At 44.6% G+C, this 12747-nt stretch overlaps 1 long non-coding RNA gene across 3 annotated transcripts; it reads left to right on the top strand.

The window, feature by feature from the left end:
- The first annotated feature begins 248 nt into the window (after nt 1–248).
- LOC125378938 lies at nt 249–6634 on the top strand. 3 transcript variants are annotated; one of them, XR_007220535.1, is made up of 4 exons: nt 249–404; nt 1896–2008; nt 2460–2627; nt 6569–6620. It is a non-coding gene; the product is annotated as an uncharacterized LOC125378938 (long non-coding RNA). The 3 variants fall into 3 exon arrangements; XR_007220534.1 differs by having other exon boundaries at nt 254–404; nt 6590–6634; XR_007220533.1 differs by lacking the exon at nt 6569–6620 and having other exon boundaries at nt 256–404; nt 2460–3314.
- Nucleotides 6635–12747: the final 6113 nt, after the last annotated feature.

Raw genomic sequence — 12747 nt, forward strand, 5'->3', positions numbered from 1 at the left:
TTCATAATCAACGAAAAGCTTTGTTCTTTTCGTTTTCCATTTTATCAGTCGTGTCTGTCTTTGTGGTTTAGGCTTTTCTTGCGTATTTACAAAATTTCAAGTATTATACAATGTGTAGTATTCATCCAGGAACTACTTCCGCAACGTTGTCAACTAATTTGGTACGCAGTATGCGCTGCTCCACCGACCACCTTTCCCCACCCCCCGAGCAAGGCCGAAAGGGGCAACTCACTCCAAGCCAAACGGTCAAAGGGCAGACAATTTTAGGCATAACCAAACATACAACCGCATGTGCCCCGAGTCATCCGGCCTCATGTCTGGCAGTCAATCACAACCACGACAACAACAACAGCTTCCGCATGCTGATGCAGTCGTTTCGTATTAAGGGCACAGCTTAAACAAAGGTATAGTATAACCCTGTACAATCTTCGTCAGTGCCCGTGTGAAGGCATTCAAATAATATTTCACCTGCACTACATGGTATCGGTCTTCACACTGGTTGACTATACTATGACAATCATTTTTTTTCGCTCATGTATTTCATATATAAGTCATATAGGTAATAACATAACATCTGGCTGTGTTGTGCGATCATTACCATCATATCAAAATACATATATTCAAACTTTTGGTGTTAAGCTTTCACAAGAAAGAATTCCGGGCGTATTCATTACTCAAACACAAGCTCTTACTTATGATGAACAAAAAAATCAAGAACTAAAAATAAAAATGTACAAAATAGAGTAAGACAAAACTGTTTTATTGGCATTCAACAAGTTGGTGAGTAAATAAGAAAACTTCAGTGGATAAGCACTTCTGTGTTTACTTTCGCATCCAGGGATGTATCCATGTTCATTCTTACAGTCATTCAGCTTGACAAGGGCGTGAACTCTATATCGAAACGCTCCAGAAAACCGCTGTGTCTGTCATCCGGATCTGTGCTTTGCAACGTGTTTAAACCTGAATCGAAATAAATACATTTCAATCAATGAAAGTACAAATTTAATATATCATCCTGATCAGCTCCACGTTAGACAATGTTATTTGCCTGTTTACTGGTTAGGGATACCTTCAGGGAATTACCAAATACATATGTATGCATCGCATAATGAATGACTTGGCTAATTAAAACTTAGTATTTGTTTGTTGGCTATGTGATCAGAAGAGGTCCGAATCCGTACATGTGTTTCGTGTCGGATTGGCGTCCAGTCTGCATTGCGGGCCCGTTTCACAAAGAGATCGTAGCGCTAAGACGGTCGTAAGTCTATCTTAAAGTATAGGAGTTACGGTAGTCGTAGCCCTACGATCGCTTTGTGAAAAGGGACCCTGCTGTGGTTCGCCTGGCTGATAACGTTCATACTCGTCTCGCGAAGCGCACCCGCCCAGCCATGGTGATTATATGGACGCATCAAACAATTGCTAAACTGAACGAAGCGTTATTATGTCGCAGGTACCCAACACTGGTGTACTGAGTGAGTGAGTGAGTGAGTGAGTGATCCCAATTGCTTATATCGATGCTCATGATGTCAATCACTGGATTGTCTGGTCCAGACTCGATTTTTTTTACAGACCGCCTTCATATAGCTGGAATACTGCTGAGTGCGGCGTTAAACAACAAACAAACAAACAAATATTTCAGACTGCCGTCATATTGCTTGAATAGCGCTGAGTGTGGCATTAAGCAACAGACAAACAGACTTGCTGTGTCATACTCTGACTACATGGGATGTTAGTCTTTGTGTTAATCACTGGTTTGTCTGGCCCAGTGTTCATGGCTGACAGCACACAAACAAACATTAAGCACTACTGTCAGTATTCGAAAGTTTCTCCATTATGTGTGAGGTTTTCTGTGTTTGCTGAGTGACGAGATGTGTTGTGTTGTGTTGTGTTGACAGACGTCAGCTTCCACCCACCCCGCCAGCAGACGACGAAGACACGCCACGCCTCCAGCGGCCGACAGTACCCCAGAGGACGGTCATCAACGTGACGCCCGCAGAGAAGGACCAAGGTTAGATACAGCTGTCCTCACACACACCTGAACACTTGGCTGCTGCTAGCTACCACTCACTCACTTACCCACTCACTCACTCACCCACTCTCTCCCACGCCCCACTCTCTCATATTCCACTCGCTCCAACGCCCCACTCTCATATTCCACCCTCTCATACACCCCACTCTCGCACATTAGATGGGAACGTTCCCTTGTGGAGAGCCTAGTTTATGTCTTGTGTCTGGTAAAAGTCAGTGTACAGAAAGTAACATCACACTAATGTTTAGCTTGAGAATATCTCCTCACATGGTGTCCACGAACCTCTAACCCCTAAACTCAACCCCTTGTGGCTCCAGAGGATCCCACTGTGTAGTAGCGGAATGTTAACTCAAGTTCGGCTTCTGGGTGCAGGTGTAGTAAGTGTTTAGAGGGAAGGGTGGCAGTGTCTAAGATGTAGCCTGTGTTTCAGGAGTGTCCTATGCGGAGCTAAGGTACGACATCCCCGGCCACACTGTGAAGACCGTTGACACGGAGCCGGACTCGCACTACGACAAACCCCTGCCTGGCGTGCACCCCCTCATCAACACCTCCCCCACGTCGGAGGGCATCTCCAAACACCCGCCGTCACCTGAGGGAGGTACGGCATCAGCATACCAGCATCCTTACACAAGGGGTTGGGGAATTCAGTGGCAATAGGCAATGTTAGGGGCAGATATACCCAAGCAGGAAAGCCATTAATCACTGTGTAGTTACCAGACAATAACAGGGAGGGGTCAAGACGGGAAGTGGAGGCTATGTAAGCTAGGTTTTGAGACTCTGCAAAAGTTATGCCTTAGGCAGTGATCTCATTATATGAGCTTTTTCCTGTGGCAGCTATTTGCTTTGTTCCCTTCGCCACTTCTATATTGATCTCTTGTTCTGTCTGCAGTATGCATTATTGTGTCTAAACCGTATAAGATCTATGAGAGCAGTGGTCTGCTGTGCTTAACTACTGGAGACTAAATGCTACATATTGCTACAGATAACCACCTTCTGCATCTTGTCTGTATTGTCTATATACACTGCGTTATTATACTGCTCCGAGGATGTTTGTGTGATGTCATATGCACTGCTGTGTAATACAAGTATTATACCACTCCAGGGATGTCTGTGTGTGATACTTACACTACTTAGTAATACAAATATTATGCCACTCCAAGGATGTCTGTGTGGTATATGCCATATGTGAGATGTGTGCAAGCATACATTCACTCATCAGCTGTGTTCCCTATGGAGAGATAGGAGCTGAATCAGCAGTATTACCACAAGCATACATTCAGTCATCATACATTCACTCATCATACATTCACTCATCAGATGTGTCCCCTATGGAGAGATAGGTGCTGAATCAGCAGTATTACCACAAGCATACATTCAGTCATCATACATTCAGTCATCATACATTCACTCATCATACATTCACTCATCATACATTCACTCATCATACATTCAGTCATCATACATTCACTCATCATACATTTACTCATCATACATTCACTCATCAGCTGTGTTCCCTATGGAGAGATAGGTACTGAATCAGCAGTATTACCACAAGCATACATTCAGTCATCATACATTCACTCATCATACATTCAGTCATCAGCTGTGTCCCCTATGGAGAGATAGGTGCTGAATCAGCAGTATTACCACAAGCATACATTCACTCATCATACATTCACTCATCAGCTGTGTCCCCTATGGAGAGATAGGAGCTGAATCAGCAGTATTACCACTAGCATACATTCACTCATCATACATTCACTCATCAGCTGTGTCCCCTATGGAGAGATAGGTACTGAATCAGCAGTGTTACCACAAGCATACATTCAGTCATCATACATTCACTCATCAGCTGTGTCCCCTATGGAGAGATAGGTGCTGAATCAGCAGTATTACCACAAGCATACATTCACTCATCATACATTCACTCATCATACATTCAGTCATCATACATTCACTCATCAGCTGTGTCCCCTATGGAGAGATAGGTGCTGAATCAGCAGTATTACCACAAGCATAGGGTAGTGGGCACCTAATCTGGCCTGGAGTCACCAACGGCTTGACGTGCATGCTTATAGAACTCATATCGCCATTTCAATAAAATACTTGTCTGTTGTCTTGGTAACTTGAATACGGTGAGATATTATCCCATGTGAGATATGTCATACTCAGAAAATATCCTGAAGCTTCATGTGTTGACCCTTATGTCTCTGCTTGTGACGCTGAAGTCTTGGTCAGTCTTACTGTCACACTGTCTCACAGTCATGTGGTCACACTGTCACGATCATTTGTCTTCTGTCTTGTGCCGTGCCAGTGATTGAAATTAACTAGAAAAACACAGGCCTTTCGGAATTGTTACTAGTCCTTAAAAAATAAGCAGACTCTCAAATTTCAATCTTTTTCTTCTTTTTTTTTTTAAATATTTTTTATTCAATTCAGTATATGACATTAGAATTATACATGGAGTAGCACGTCTTGTAGCATACTTGTTAGGTATAGGTTACCTATACAGCAGACAGCAGGTCAGCAAGTTTAAGTTCGGTACAGGTGTCCATCAAAGTTTACACATGGTGAAAACGGGCAAGTATTTGCCATATTTATTAACTAATCTTTTAACTCAATCTTTTAAGACTTGAAAGATTATGCCAGATGTCTAGCGCAGCGATTTGGGGAATCGAGAGGATGATAATTAACAGCATGTGTTAAAAAAACAGGGCCTATAGCTAAGTAGAAGTATGATTATATTAGCCCAAGGTATATTCTACTGGCCTCGGGCCTATAGGTAAGAGTCAATTTCCACCCTGTGTACTTTTTTGTATTTATGTTTTTGTTTTTTTTAAAACAATACCATATAAACCACACAGTTATAAAGTGTAAGTAAATATATATAATTAAATATTGGGATGGTTATAAACAACAATTACCATTTGGGTCCTTCACTCATCTTGAGTACCAGAGTGGTCGGGTAGCCTAGTGGTTTAAGTGTTCGCTCGTCACGCTGAAGACCCGGGTTCGATTCCCGACATAGGTACAATGTGTGAAGCCCATTTCTGGTGTCCCCCGCTGTTATATTGCTGGAATATTGCTAAAAGCAGCTTAAAACCATACTCCCTCACTCACTCATCTTGAGTACCATGCAGTAGAGTAGAGTTACTGACCCATCACCTACAGTCTGGGATGAGTTCTCTGTGACAGGGTCACTCACTCACTCACTCACTCACTCACTCACACTCATCTTGAGTACCATGCAGTAGAGTAGAGTTAGTGACCCATCACCTACAGTCTGGGATGAGTTCTCTGTGACAGGGTCACTCACTCACTCACTCACTCACTCACTCACTCACTCACTCACTCACTCACTCACTCACTCACTCATCTTGAGTACCATGCAGTTGCGTAGAGTTAGTGACCCATCACCTACAGTCTGGGATGAGTTCTCTGTGACAGGGTCACTCACTCACTCACTCACTCACTCACTCACTCACTCACTCATCTTGAGTACCATGCAGTAGAGTAGAGTTACTGACCCATCACCTACAGTCTGGGATGAGTTCTATGTGACAGGGTCACTCACTCACTCACTCACTCACTCACTCACTCACTCATCTTGAGTACCATGCAGTTGCGTAGAGTTAGTGACCCATCACCTACAGTCTGGGATGAGTTCTCTGTGACAGGGTTGATGGTGTGTCTGTGTACCCTGATGGTGGGGATTTACTGACATCCTTTCAGTCACTGGTTTGTCTGGTCCATTACTCACAGCCTGCCATAGGGATAGAGCTGGAGTAATGCAGTCATCACTCACTCACTCACTCTCATTATCTGCTGAATGAGTTTTGTTTGTTTTGTGTGTTTGTTGTTTAACGCCGCAGTCAGCAATATTCCAGCTATATGACGGTAGTCTGTAAATAATCTTGTCAGGACCAGACATTCCAGTGATTGACATCATGAAAATTGATCCACACGAATGGGATACGATGACATGCATCAACCAAGTCAGCAACCCTGATCACCCGATCCCGTTAGTCGCCTCTTACGACAAGCATAGTCGCCCTTTAAGGCAAGCATGGGTTGCTGAAGACCTATTCTACCCGGGATTCTACGGGATCTTCCCGGATGGCTGAATGAGTAAACACCTCTGCATGGATGTTGACATTAACACTAGGCTGCACAATCACAAGAACTTAGGGCTCTAATTCTCACCAATTCCTCAACAAAACAATTCTGGAAGGTTTTACGATGCACTTAACATATCCCTGAATAGTTGTATGCAATGTTCTCTCGACTTTCTTGAGACGTGATGCACTTGTTGAGGTAGAAATATATTACTTTGGCACATATATAACATGTTTGACTTGATCTTTCATGCAAAGCATTCATGTGAACAAACACTTTGTTCCCATATTTTGTTTTTTATGTTGAATTTTTTTGTCATGCTTGACTCTGCTGTTTTTAAGTTGCATGCCTGTGCTTGCCCTTATTTGCTTACCCAGCATGCTTTGCCTAATGCTTTCCTCATGCTTCACTCACATTTTACAGGAACTATTTTCTCCGTGACAGGAAACGCTCCCCCCCAGTTACATCGACTTCCAAGTGACTATGCCTGCCCACCTGCCCATATGCCCAGGGCCAAACAGCCAGCTCCTGTTCAGTCACAGTAAGTACAGCAAACCTGAGCCTCTCAACCCCACAGTCACACACCTCCCCCACAGTCACACACCTCCCCCGCATACCAACGCCTCCATCCCTCAGACCCACACCTCCACCCCACTATTACACACCTCCCTCCCACAATGACACACCTCCACCCAACAGGCCCACACCTCCACCCCACTATTACACACCTCCCTCCCACAATGACACACCTGCACCCCACAGGCCCACACCTCCACCCCACTATTACACACCTCCCTCCCACATTGACACACCTCCACCCAACAGGCCCACACCTCCACCCCACTATTACACACCTCCCTCCCACAATGACACACCTCCACCCCACAGGCCCACACCTCCACCCCACTATTACACACCTCCCTCCCACAATGACTCACCTCTACCCAACAGGCCCACACCTCCACCCAACAGACCCACACCTCCACCCCACTATTACACACCTCCCTCCCACATTGACACACCTCCACCCAACAGGCCCACACCTCCACCCCACAGACCCACACCTCCACCCCACTATTACACACCTCCCTCCCACAATGACACACCTCCACCCCACTATTACACACCTCCCTCCCACAATGACAGACCTTCACCCCACAGGCCCACACCTCCACCCCACTATTACACACCTCCCTCCCACAATGACACACCTCCACCCCACAGACCCACACCTCCACCCCACTATTACACACCTCCACCCCACTATTACACACCTCCATCCCACTATTACACACCTCCACCCCACTATTACACACCTCCACCCCACTATTACACACCTCCACCCCACTATTACACACCTCCATCCCACTATTACACACCTCCATCCCACTATTACACACCTCCACCCCACTATTACACACCTCCACCCCACTATTACACACCTCCATCCCACTATTACACACCTCCACCCCACTATTACACACCTCCATCCCACTATTACACACCTCCACCCCACTATTACACACCTCCACCCCACTATTACACACCTCCATCCCACTATTACACACCTCCACCCCACTATTACACACCTCCACCCCACTATTACACACCTCCACCCCACTATTACACACCTCCATCCCACTATTACACACCTCCACCCCACTATTACACACCTCCACCCCACTATTACACACCTCCACCCCACTATTACACACCTCCATCCCACTATTACACACCTCCACCCCACTATTACACACCTCCACCCCACTATTACACACCTCCACCCCACTATTACACACCTCCATCCCACTATTACACACCTCCACCCCACTATTACACACCTCCATCCCACTATTACACACCTCCACCCCACTATTACACACCTCCACCCCACTATTACACACCTCCACCCCACTATTACACACCTCCATCCCACTATTACACACCTCCACCCCACTATTACACACCTCCACCCCACTATTACACACCTCCATCCCACTATTACACACCTCCACCCCACTATTACACACCTCCACCCCACTATTACACACCTCCACCCCACTATTACACACCTCCATCCCACTATTACACACCTCCACCCCACTATTACACACCTCCACCCCACTATTACACACCTCCACCCCACTATTACACACCTCCACCCCACTATTACACACCTCCACCCCACGGACAAACACCTCCACCCTTCACAAGGGGAGGGACTATAGAATCATTGAGGGGGAGGGTATATGGAATCATTGAGGGAGAGGGTATATGGAATCATTGGGGGGGGGGGGGGGTATATAGAATCATTGAGGGGGAGGGTATATGGAATCATTGAGGGGGAGGGTATATGGAATCATTGAGGGGGGAGGGTATATGGAATCATTGAGGGGGGTATATGGAATCATTGAGCGGAGAGGGTATATGGAATCATTGAGGGGGAGAGGGTATATGGAATCATTGAGGGGGGGTATATGGAGTCATTAAGGGGTAGGAAATATAGAATCATTGATGGGGAGGGAATATAGAATCATTGATGGGGAGGGACTATAGAATCATTGAGGGGGAGGGTATGTGGAATCATTGACGGGGGGGGGGGGGGGGGGGTATATGGAGTCATTAAGGGGTAGGAAATATAAAATCATTGAGGGGGAGGGAATTTAGAATCATTGAGGGGGAGGGAATATAGAATCATTGAGGGGGAGGGAATATAGAATCATTGAGGGGGAGGGTATATCGAGTCATTGATGGGGAGGGAATATAGAATCATTGAGGGGGAGGGAATATAGAATCATTGAGGGGGAGGGAATATAGAATCATTGAGGGGGAGGGTATATGGAGTCATTGATGGGGAGGGAATATAGAATCATTGAGGGGGAGGGAATATAGAATCATTGAAGGGGAGGGTATAGCGAGTCATTGAGTGGTAAGGAATAATGAATCATTGAGGGGAGGGTATATCAAGTCATTGAAGGGGAAGGGTCCTGTAATCCCCCTGCATTCCAGCTCTTTTACTATGGAATGTAGGTTGGTTGATGTACGTGCAAACTTGAAGACATGTGCATAAATAGGGCATGGTTACGATGCAAAAAGATGAGCATACATCTGGCACAAAATAAATACAAAATCAAAAATAATTACATGTGTTTGTTGGGAAAATATGAATGTATGATAGTATTTTGATGTTGTTTCTATGAGTTAATGAGATCGATCTGCCCACTATTCTACACTAATGTGACAGCTGGAACCATCAAGTATGGTTAATTAGTATTGGATGTGTGTGTTGTTTCAGTGGAGATGTGAATGATATTCCCCTGCCCGCTCGGCGCGAGGGACTGCGAGAGAACCAGGACCTAAACAAGGAGAACAATGGAACGATTGTGGGCAGTTTAAATGAGGAGCACGTCACCATACTCGTAGACCGGGGCTACGATCGCCTCAAAGCAGTGGAGGCCTTGAGAGTGTCGCACAACAACCTCAAAATGGCCGAGGACATTCTGGATACGTTTGTTAAAAACAATCGATGAAAAAAAGTAGGGAGTGTGATGATTCTACCAACCACCAGGGGGCACTGTCGCCACGTTTGATACGCCTGGACTGATTGTATTGAGAAGAGACGTGGGCAGAGTGCCATGTGACTTGAGACTGTTCTGCTGTAGACGTGTCGTAATCAAATAATTTATACTCACTCTACAATCAAAGTGAGGCTGCCTCGGTCTGGTCCTACCCCTCGCAGGTTCCTGGGGTCGTGTGGCGGAGAGTCACTTATGCTTTTAGTACGTTAGTATTTATGTCCGTATATCCCATGAGGCTGTGACTCTATTCATTTCAGCCGCACCAAGAGAGGAGACTTTTCTACTTTGTTTCTGTCACTGTAACATTGGGACACGCCCACAAGTTACGTTTTTGTCACTGTAACATTGGGACACACCCACAAGTTCCGTTTTTGTCACTGTAACATTGGGACACGCCCACAAGTTACATGTTTCCGTCACTGTAACATTGGGACACGCCCACAAGTTACATGTTTCTGTCACTGTAACATTGGGACACGCCCACAAGTTACATGTTTCTGTCACTGTAACATTGGGACACGCCCACAAGTTACATGTTTCTGTCACTGTAACATTGGGACACGCCCACAAATTGCCTATTTCTGTCGCTGTAATGTTGGGACAAGTATGCCATTCTTCAAGAGCTGGTTTTTCTCTTTGAATTGCATATCCACACGCCAGATGCACCTTTTGATAGCATGCCCTGGCCTCTTGTACAAAACATGTTGTTCGTCAAGCTGACACTCTGTTTACGATTTAGCCTGGTCAACATACTTGTAGGTGGGCATCTAAATAATACCTTTCATGATAGATGTGTTCATGAAGATTTACTAAACTGTTCATGATATGGGTACGAAGAAAATCCTGACAATTAACTTGACAGCTGAATATCTTGATTATTCATGAAGAACAGCTTCACAGGTGAATATCTCAGTGTCAATAATGATAAATACGGTAACTATTACTGTAGGCGAACTTCTAGATAATCTTTCATTATGAATGTGTTCATTATAACTGGTTATGCCTCTATTAAGAATCTTGCTATTCCATTGGTTATTCCGTACCACGTGACAAAAAAATATGTTTCAATGTTGACCCCCAAATCATGTGACTGACACTGACCTCAAACATTGACTTATCACATGATCAGTATTGACTGGTCACATGATCAGTATTGACTTGTCACATGATCAGTATTGACTTGTCACGTGATGAATATTGACTCGTCTGCTAGGAAACAAGATGGCGTCCGGTTCTAACATTTTATGGTTCGTGGGTAAGTTATTGTAATGAAACATAGAAAAGTTTAAGGGTACGTGAACTTTAGATTATATTTCGGTTTAACAGTACGAATGATCAAGAGTAGTTAATTGTATATTGAAGGTAACATCTCGATACTGATAATGATAGATCTGAGTTGACCTGTGACTTCCTTCACTTGGACACACCCAGAAACCTTTGGTCGAGGGTTTAAATCTTTGTTCACTTCGATTATGTTTCTAGGTTTGTCAGCACCATAACTGTGCTCGTGGGTTTCACCGAAGTGGTAAACGTCTGAGACCTGCATCACTTCGGGCTTTCCTCCCACATTAAGCTGACTCACTCACATTCAAAGCAATGTTAAAGCCAACTGACTCCAAGTCGTCTAAAAAAGGCCGTAGTGTTCTCACCAAGTTAGCTTTATTGTGGTCATCTCATACTGGGATTTAGCAGGCACAACAAATTTCCTGGCATCTATTGCGTACAATGGGACATACGTGTTATAGGATAATCCTATGTTACGAGGTACTGTAAATCTTGAATTTAACGCGAGCATGAATTAAATGATAAAATGCGAGTGGTCTTTGTTCGCATTAATGAAACTTCGTATTTATGTCTCCAAAATGACTATCAACAATATGACTTCGGATAGCGCACACTTTGGATAGCGGAAATACCAACTTGAATATATACACAAACACGGTTTATTGAGGAGCAATTTGAAGTACATAACAATGTCATTTAAAGAATAGGAATTACACAAAGGGCATCCGGTGAGTTATCACTGCTGGGGTCAAGAGTTCTACCCACTCGTGTCAAACTAGGCATCATTGACCACTGTTTGATCGGATTAGGGTAAGGATTCCTATCATTCCACTGGGGATGGGGTGGGGGGAGTCGCATTGATTTTGAGTCGCATTTTTTGGCTAGGGGTCAGCAGTCGTATTAATTTGGAGACGCATTAATTTCCAGATTTACAGTATATTGTTTGTGGTGTTCATCACTGAAAATGAAATTCGGCATTGATTCTGGGTGGGTGTGTCTTTATTCTTCCAAATACCTGCAAATAGTGCGTGAGTTTGTATGCATATTTATGACATGTTTATTATTGTTGTTTTTTGCGTCTATGCTATGCTAGAATATACAGATTCCTACAGGATGGGTGTATCAATTGAGATAATGCTGATAGGGGCACCTTGACCGTACATCCCCACCGCGTCTATGCTATGCTAGAATATACAGATTCCTACAGGATGGGTGTATCAATTGAGATAATGCTGATAGGGGCACCTTGACCGTACATCCCCACAGCGTCTATGCTGTGCTGGAATATACAGATTCCTACAGGATGGGAGTATCAATTGAGATAATGCTGATAGGGGCACCTTGACCGTACATCCCCACTGCGTCTATGCTGTGCTAGAATATACAGATTCCTACAGGATGGGTGTATCAATTGAGATAATGCTGATAGGGGCACCTTGACCGTACATCCCCACCGCGTCTATGCTATGCTAGAATATACAGATTCCTACAGGATGGGTGTATCAATTGAGATAATGCTGATAGGGGCACCTTGACCGTACATCCCCACAGCGTCTATGCTGTGCTGGAATATACAGATTCCTACAGGATGGGAGTATCAATTGAGATAATGCTGATAGGGGCACCTTGACCGTACATCCCCACTGCGTCTATGCTGTGCTAGAATATACAGATTCCTGCAGGATGGGTGTATCAATTGAGATAATGCTGATAGGGGCACCTTGACCGTACATCCCCACT

Source organism: Haliotis rufescens, unplaced genomic scaffold, assembly GCF_023055435.1.
Source record: "Haliotis rufescens isolate VD_foot unplaced genomic scaffold, xgHalRufe1.0.p SCAF_130, whole genome shotgun sequence".
In the NCBI taxonomy this organism is placed as follows: domain Eukaryota; kingdom Metazoa; phylum Mollusca; class Gastropoda; order Lepetellida; family Haliotidae; genus Haliotis; species Haliotis rufescens.